Below are 9,450 nucleotides of genomic sequence, written 5' to 3' on the forward strand. Positions count from 1 at the left end.
TGCCTTCCTGGAAACTTCAGTCTAGTAAGATGGGGCGAGGTGGGGGGGGAGCGGAGGAGGAGAGGGCCAGAAACCCTCAGGGGCAAGCGGGCCACTAGTTAGCACATCTGTCTGATGCCGTGAAGCACAATCCAACCCAGCCATGCTATTTTTCTCCTGCTATCACCATATACTTGAGAAAGCAGCTTAAGGGGAGAAGGAGCTCTTTTGCCTCATGGTTTGAGACACAGCCCAATGTGGAAAGGAAGGCACAGCAGAATCTGAGGCAGCCAGAGCCTGCTGCTGGGACTCCTTGCCTCCTCCGGATTCAGTGGGACACGAAGTGGAGCTGGGATAGGAAGCAGAGCTGGACCATGAGCCCCAAGGACTTCCCTGCCCCGTGGCTCACTTCCTCCAGCTAGGCCCCATCTTCCAAAGCAGCCCCATCGCCTGGGGACCAAGGGTTCAAATTCAAGACTTTAAGGCAGTGGTTTGCAACCTATGGGTCATGACGTGTGTGTGTGTGTGTGTGTGTGTGTGTGTGTGTGTGTGTGTGTGTGTGTAAAACAATCCTTTCAAAGGAGTCACCTAAGATCATTGGAAAGCACATATATTTATATTATAATTCATAACATTAGCAAAATTATAGTTATGAAGTAGTAATAAAAAAGATTTTATGGTTGAGGGTCACGATATTATGAGGAACTGTATTAAAGGGTCACAGCATTAGGAAAGTTGAGAACCACTGTTTTAGGGGATATTTTACATCCAAACGAGAATAGGGACTTGTAGACAACATCAGAGGTATTTCCAAGAAAGGCTCCTGTGAGGATGCAACCATAAGTAGAGACCTGTGATGATTGGTCATACCATTGGGGTGGGTGGAAAGGGTTGTGGGGGGGGGAGAAGGCCATGCAAAGCTATGCAGGTGGACAGGGCTTACACAGTTGGTGGAAGAGTGGAGGGACCAATAGAGAACTAGGTATGGGAGGAGTCTGACTTCATCCGGAGTGTTCTGGAAACCTTCAGAAAGACTCAGCAAGGTGCATCTGTTTATTCTGCTCTTATAGAAAGTATGGAAAATCCAGAGATCTTCTCAATGCTTTCTGGAGAGCAGATTGGAGAGACACTTGAAAGCCAAGTGAATCCACCATCATCTGCCAGTATCTTCCTGATGGAATACCTTCCTCATCAGGACCAGTAGTCTTCCTTTTTGTCAAAAGAATGAATGTTTAGCCTAAATCATTTTCCCACAGTCTATTTTTTTTTCCGGAGCTGGGGACTGAACCCAGGGCCTTGCACTTGCTAGTCAAGCACTCTACCACTGAGCTAAATCCCCAACCCTAGAGTATATTTCTTGGGCAGGGGACGTGTTCTCTAGTAAGCCAGCGGGTGTTTGGACCAAGGGAAACATTCGTTTCTTTTATTTTGACTTCTTAGTAATAACAATGTATGTGTGTGTTTCTTGTGTTGTTAAAAATACTTTTACAAAAGGCATTGTGGGCTTCTAAGTTGGTGGAGACAGATGAAGAGAGTGCTGACTAAGAGAACACAGGAACCATATAGGAGGGAGCGGGTCTGTAGGGCGCCAGTCCTTCGAGGAGGCTGTGTGGAAGAGCCATCCTCCCTCCTAGGGCCTGTGGAACTTGACTGCCTGAAGAGGAGAAGCCAGCCAAGTACCAGCCGGGTGTCCAGCAGCTAGGGAGCTGCACCAGGAGCTTCTGGCCCTGACAGATCAGGTGACTTCAGAGAGCTTTCTGGCCTGGCTGGCCTCCCCAAGCTGGAATTGCTGAAATGTCCTATTTGTTGTGCCCAGGAGGCTGGGCAGTCAGGGTATGGGGCATGAGAGATATAGGACTTGGGGAGTGTCTGTTATTATACGCGCACATGCACCCATCCCTCCTGGTCACACAAAAAGACTTCCTATCCATCTGATGCACCGTGTGTATTCTGTCTTCAGAACTCATGGTATTCAGCCACTAACAACTTAAGCTCACTAAGGGTCTCAGCACCAGCTCTTCTTTGCAAGCCAAAGTTGTTCTGGCTAGAAGGCTCTAAAAAGCTTGTCTAGGTTAAGCCTTGTCCATTGTAGAGAAAGGAGTGGAGACATGACTTATTCTGGAGTCCAGCTAGGAGGCAAAGCCAGGCGTGAGATGTGGAAGATGCTGGTGCCCCTCCCCGCAACATCTTTATCACTTCTCTTCATCTTTGTGTTCCAAGTTCAACTGATAATGGAAAAATGGACGAGCAGTGAGTAGGGACAAACCTTTAGACTCTAGAGTTTAGAGGCTTTTGTGAGTCTCTCACAGAGAAAGAAAGGAGAAGCAGTCTTTTCAGGGATGAAAGGGGAGAGTCTCTCTGATGACAGTTCAGTTGCCCGGAGAGGGGAAGGAGGATGCAGAGGGCAGAGAATTGAGGCAGTTGGGGGGTTGTGAGTATTGTTAGATGCTCACTGGATTGACCAGTAGTGACCAGTAGTGACCAGCACTGACCAGCATTGACCAGCACTGACCAGCATTGACCAGCACTGACCAGCATTGACCAGCACTGACCAGCATTGACCAGCACTGACCAGCAATGGGTCAGGACACCAATGCTGGGAGAGGAAACAGGACTTATAGAACTTGTCTAGGGCAAGAGTTCCCAAACTCCTCAGATGACATTAGGGACATTTAAGTATCACTTCGAGTTTCCGACTAGAGACTCTGAGGTGAATCAGCATGTAGTCTCATTTTAGACCTACATCTAACTAGCCAAGAGGCAAATATTTCTCTTGGAACCACTTTCCCACTCTGGGAAGAGGGCAGAAAGGCTCCCTCATTCCCACAGAGTCGTCATTGCTATTCTGAAGATCTGCAAATGCATGAGACCTTGGACTTGGGGCGCTAATGAGTAGGTCAGGAGACATAATGAGAACTCGAGGCCCCTCCCAGGTTAAGCAGGCACCAGTCAGAAGCGTAATTAGTATATAGACGGCTGCCATCTCCCCTTACAGTACACCCTGGCACCTCTGAGCCAAGCTTGCTAACTTGGGATACAAGTGCCTTTTCCCAGAAGCACCCAGGTCACAGCCATGCAGAAAGAAATCAATCTACAGAAATAACCACAGCAGTGCGGCTGCCCAGTCAGACACACCTACGCTGGCCTTCAATAGGTACTCACGGGCTAGCAAGAGGATTCCACAGGGAAAAGAGCTCACTGCCACGCCTGACAGTCTGAGTTCTCTCCCTCGGACGCTCATGTTGGAAGGAGAGAAACGACTCCCAGAAGTTGTCTTCTGATTTCCACATGCACACGCTGGTACTCTGCCAAGTGTCGCTAGGCTTCCATTACTTGTGTAAACACTGAGGAAATGCCTTCTGTAGCTCAGACCATCAAGAGCAGCTTCCCAGAGTGACCCCCTCTATCCGAGGCATTTCCCTTCACTTTCCCACTGACAGCCTGCCATTGCGGCAGCAGAGTTACAGGCTATACCTGGGCGAGGCATCAATCTGACCCCGAATCACCCCATGGGATCCCCGATGCCAACCGACAAAGCCCTACCCAACGGTGGATGTCCCTGCTCCTTCTAAGGCTTCATGATGACAAAAGAAACACACATGTAATCAGACATCTTGGCTTGACGTTTGAGGGAGGCTCTTTCACAGCCTAGCTATTGGGACACTGGGCAGAAGCAGGAACTGCAGTTGCGGCCATCTCCACAGTCACACGGGGAACTAGCTACACCACAGCACATGTTGCTGAGAAAGGTCTGCGAGGTCAGGCACACTGATTTTGCGTTTTGTCTTGCAACAGGTTTATTTGGACACGATCGCTGTTTTGCGACAGACAATATTACCCACTCCACTCTACACAGGGGAATTGTGACCCAGAGAACTGAAGTCACTCACTTGAGATTGAACTAAAAAGCAACCAGGATGCTCACGGGCAATTTGGTTCCAATGAGCTTCTATTTAGACCTACTATGTGCTTGCAACGAAAATCACCACACAGAATCAATATTTGGGACCATGGGTGATGGGTATTTATGCTACTTTCAAAACCAATTTCCTCTTTTTCCTCAGAAGCCGTTGTGGGTGGGGAATGGCAACAGGACTATTTGAATCTCTTTTGTCAATATTCTTTTTACCTGCCAAAGAGAACATTCTGCGATCACACCAGAAGAAGCTGTTCTCGGCACAATACCTCCTATTATCGCTTGAATCAATGGCTCCAGGCTTGGGGCAAGAGCATTGTGTCTTTCTTAAGGAAAGAAAGAAAGAAAGATCCTTTGAGATTCCTAAGCATGCTGATTGGGTTTTCAGTCTATTGTGAGGTGTGGTTCCTCCTGCCCCATTACAAACCTGCACATTACCCGGCTGCCGTGGACTCAGTGAAAAGAGAGACAAAGCTATGAGGTTCTGATTTTCCACCCACAGTGTTTGGTAAGAGCAGTGTTGGGTGGGGGTGTGGGGGTGGTGTTAGGTCAGCAGGAGTGCTGTGCAGGGAGGGCTTATGCTCTGATTTGTAAGTAAGCCCTGGGAGGCAACATTGCTGCTTCTAAGGGCACCAAAGCATGCTATTTTAGAACACCGATTCCTGGCCCAGAACTTCTGGGGTTCAACTCCTAGGGCCACCACACATGGGCTCTGCGACCTTAGGTCCATCACCCAATCTCTCTGTGCTTTCTTCCCTGGGTGGTATGAGAAATATAGAAATTCACTCAGCGCAGTCACCCTCCAGTGCAAAGGATGACTGGATCCAGGATCCCTGTGAATGCCAAATTCCATGGGATTCCAGGTGCCTCACGTAAAATGGCATAGTATTTACATATAACCCGTGCACATCCTGCTGTATACTCCAGTTCATCCTCGGATTATTTATGAAGGGCACTGCATGTTCTATAAGTAGCTGATACGTTATTCTCTGAGGGATGATAACAAAAATAGAAGTCCGTGCACATTCAGGGCAGATGCAGTTTTTGTCATTTTGTTTTTCTGGTGCTGAGGCTCCCTTTGTGAATATTACTGACCTAAGGCTGGTTGAGGCCATGGAGGTAGGACCCACAGACATGGGTGGCTTCATGGCTACAGGGACTGACAAGATACCCAGCAAGAGCCAAGGGTTTGTGAACACCAGCCATTACTACTCCAACTTCAGATAACTCACAAAGCCGATGTTCCAAACGCAGAAGTCAGGGAGCAGTGTGGGATTTCACTTCCCCACTGAATATACCAGTTTCTAAAAATAGTGTTGTGGTGGCCTTTGGGAACACAAGGCAACAAGATGACGTTCCCTTCTCTCATCCCAATCAAATCCATCCTAAGGGTCCCCTGGGATCCATGGCTGAGTGTTCCATAACCTCTGTCAGCTGGCCCAGCTTCTCTGATAACAGGGAAGCCAGCATCTCTGAGAACAGAGCCTGGCTCCTTTTGCTCGTCCTTCTGTCCCAACACATTATCCTACATGACCCCTTCTTCCCCTGGGCTGAGCCGGGCCCACACGCTAGGGTGCATGTGGTTACACCAGCTCCTAGGCTTGGCCCCCTCCATTCTCAGACACCTACCAGGGTTCCGCAGACACATAGCTCCTGTGTGAGCCCTCCTCCTGCTCCTGCTCTGCCCTCTCCCGCCAGGCACTGGGCCTTGTGAGAAGCCAGGTATTCCCTACTCCAAGTTCAGAATTAACACACTGGTCTTACTTTTCCTGGAAACCCTCACTCTCCAGAGTTTCCAGCTGGGGTGAGGAACCACCTAGGCCTACGGCATCTCATCGGGTATTTGGACAAACAACAGGATGCCACAGCCTTGCCCAGTTGACATATAATGTTTCCCATGTCCAGGTTCTGTGCCTGTCCACATCATAGACCTATGTATCTGAATATGTATCTGACCTATGTATCGAGTCGAGACTCCACATTGAGTGTTACCAGCTGGAGATGGGAGTGGATGGCTAATTTCTTTAAGTGTGGCTGAAGCTCACGTGTCTATCAACAAACTCTGGACTGTGGAAACCTCCTGTAACACTCAATGTGGAAAACTACTCTAAATCTGTGAAGACAAAATGTCAGGGCTGCTCTGAGATCCTTTGAGGAAGCAAAGGTCAAAAGAAAAGACAAGTGGCCGTGTTGTCCCAATGCCACAGTGACTCTGATCATTTTGGGGCACCCCTTTCTACTGCAATAGCTGTCTCACCAAACATACCTGTAGCACTCCCCTAACAGTGGAATGCATTGCAGAGCCCTCTGTGGCTTGCATAGTGGATAATGGGCTGGCCCTAGATAGCATCAGTCCCCCAGCCAAAGCAAGTAAGCCCTGTGCCTGGCAGAGGCAAGGCCATAGACAGCAAAGCCAGGAGCAGCCTGTGAAGCGAAATGGGACATTGAGACAACAGGAAGAGGACAGTCTTATGGCTAAGTTTTCTCTTAGCAGGAGTGACTACACCCTGTATGAGCTGAGGGGTTGTGGGGGTTCCATGTGCAGGCTTATATAAGCCACAGAGAAGAGATACACGTGGGATCAAGAAGCTGAAACTGCTCAGAGGTGACCATGAGAACACAGACTTCCTGGAATATGTGATGGTCTGACCGTCCCCTGGGAGGCAGGATAGCATGCTCACAACAACGTGAGTTAAATCCCGAAAGACAGCTACATGCCAGGAGATCCACATGGGAGCAGCCATGAGAAAGAAATTTCATAAAGCAAGAATAACAGTCCCCTTGCATGAGCCACCTCTTGGATGGCTGGATGTAGTGTAGGCATGGTACTCTGTCTGCTCAGACCTGTCTTTGATCTCTGTCCCTGGATGACTTCAGTGTTGTTGACGCCTTTGCCTGTCTGGGGAAGGTAGGCAAGGTGTGTCAGGACACATTAGCTCCACCACTCATAACCTCCCTATCCCCTAAATGTACTTTTAAGGACTGTGTCTCATTTCAAGAATTCTAAGGGCTAGGAGAAGAGGGAGCAGAGTGCAAGGAAGGGTATTCCCCTCTTTACTGGCTGGTGGCTCAGGTCAAGGGAACGAAGTGCGACTTCCTGCAGTCAGTGGAGCACGGTGATGCTTCATGTATCTAAGAGACTATCAGCCTGCCCCTAGCCACAGCATGGCCAAGTGAAAACCAGGGACACTGGGAATGAAGGTTGGAGTCTTGAGAACCCCAAATTCTTCAGTATCTTCAGGACCCAGGATACTACAATACAGGCAGGCATTGGACAGATGAGAAACTTGAAGCCCTTGTGGGTGGAGTCTTTTTCCAAGGGCTCCCAGAAAATAAGCTATTCAATGAATTGGAATCCTCCATTCATGCCCAAGCTCTAGGCCTAGTGGAATGGGCAGGGGACAAACCTCCCAAGCTGCTGGCCTTATGGCTCTGCCCCTACTTAGTCTTGCTGGCTACCAGAACAACACACTGATGTGCTGTGCCAGCTCGTATCATCTCAACATCAGATTGGGCAATTTATGACGTTCACTGACATTTCTTGGCACTGGTAACATCCAAGGTTAAGGGACTTTCTCCTGTGTTCACATTCAGAGGGCATTACATGGGAGAAAGTAAGGGAACTTGTAAGCTCAGATCTCTCTTCTCATAAAGCCTCCAGTCCCAATATGGAGGCTTATCCTTCATGACCTCTAATGACCTCTAACTCTAATGACTTCCCAAAGACTGCCCTCCAGATACCATTAACACATACATCTGTGTATTGTCTTAGTGAGTATTTCTATTGCTGTGATAGAACACTATGACCAAAAGCACCTTAAGGGTTTATTTCGTCTTACAGCTTGTATATCCATCATCCAGACAAGTCAAAGTAGGAACCTGGAGGCAGAAACTGATCCAAAGGCCTTAGAAAAAGCTACTTACTGGCTTGTCCATCATGGCTTCCTAAGTCTGCTTCCATATAGAACCAGCCCTCCCTGCCAAGGGCTGGTAGCGCTCTCAGTGAGCGGAGCCTTCCCACATCAATCATCAGTCAAGAAAATGCCCTGCAGACTTGCCTGCAGGCCAATCCTATGAAGGCATTTTCCCCAATTAAGATCCCTTGTTCCCAGATGACCCTAGCTTGTGTCAAGCTGACATGAAAACTAGCCAGGATAATTAAGTTTCCAATGCATGAACTTTGGGGTACAGTCAACCCACAGCATGGTTTCCTATGACTCTCTTCTTGGCTTCCCATAGTCCAAGGAGAGTGCAGCTTTCTAAACACAGGCAACTTTTTTAGAAAAGGCAGCCTGCCGCCTTGCCAGGAGGATCCCACCTGCCTGTAGTCTTTTAATCAACAGCTTTCAGAAGTGCTCCCAAGCCACTGGGCCTGGTATTTGCCCAGTGAAGACTAAACTGAGGCCCTGGCAGCCACACAGAACTCCCACTTCTGCTGATCTGATGTCTCAGGTTCCTGATCTCTGGGGACCCCAAGTCCAAGGCCCAGTAAGTCACCACACAGCAAAAATGGCCTGGCTTGCAAATGCTCAGAGCCTAAGCCAGGGAGTGGACTGCACAGCTGTAAGGTCCCTTCCAGCTCATTCCCCCCGGGAGTTGCATCTGGATAAGGATTCAGGGTACCAGCAATACTAATTTGCAAGGTTCACAAGAGTCTCCATGCCTCTGGCTGATCTCAGCCTGGCCACACTCCACCATGTTCCTACGATTCCAGTTTGGCCACGTCCTTTCAAATCCAAGACCTGAGCAAGACTGCCTTACACACCTACATGCCTCATGGACTTGGCTCTGCCCACTGCCCACTTCATCCATATTTTGAATTGAATGTGTGCCATCCCCCACCCCCAGTCTTCATCTAGAAGTCCTAACTACCAACACAATGGAATTACAGGTAGATTCTCTAGAAGGTAAATACATCACATAGATGGCATCTTCGAGAGAGGTTCACTTCCTTTAACGGGCACTTTATGACTTGTCTATATGTGAAGACACAAGAGAAATAGTCTACAAATCAAGATGTATGAACCTTCATCTTGACCTTCTTAGCTCTAAAACCAAGAGCTAGATATCTGTGGTTCACACAGTGGCATTTTGATTTAGTGAACCAAACTGACAAAGGCAACTACACTCACCCATCTAGGAGAGATCCCTCTCAGGCAAATCAGTCTTGGCCTGTCCCGCTGACCACAGGGACCCATTCTTCCATCACACATCCTCCACCTGCCCTCCCTCACCTTCAAGGAGAGAATCCATGCAGCTGCTCCCCATTTTTGATCCACTGCCTGGTGATCACTCTCACCCTGTCTTGTGGTCTTAGTCTGGTAACTTGTCCCTACCACACTGCAGCAGTCAGTGTTTTCTTGCTCTCCCTGCACCCTGCACTTAAGAGTTATTCAGTAAATAAACCAGCATTAAATTCCAATGCTGAGGGCTGAAGGGATGGCTCAGCAGTTAAGAGCACTGGCTGCTCTTCCAAAGGTCCTGAGCTCAATTCCTGCCAATCATATGGTGGCTCACAACCTTCTGTAATGGGAACTGATGCCCTCTTCTGGAGT

The 9,450-nt window shown here is 48.7% G+C and overlaps 1 pseudogene; it reads left to right on the forward strand.

Moving 5' to 3' along the window:
• The first annotated feature begins 4,244 nt into the window (after nucleotides 1–4,244).
• LOC116904789 lies at nucleotides 4,245–4,343 on the forward strand (annotated as a pseudogene).
• Nucleotides 4,344–9,450: the final 5,107 nt, after the last annotated feature.

This window comes from Rattus rattus, chromosome 6 (assembly GCF_011064425.1).
Source record: "Rattus rattus isolate New Zealand chromosome 6, Rrattus_CSIRO_v1, whole genome shotgun sequence".
Lineage (NCBI taxonomy): Eukaryota > Metazoa > Chordata > Mammalia > Rodentia > Muridae > Rattus > Rattus rattus.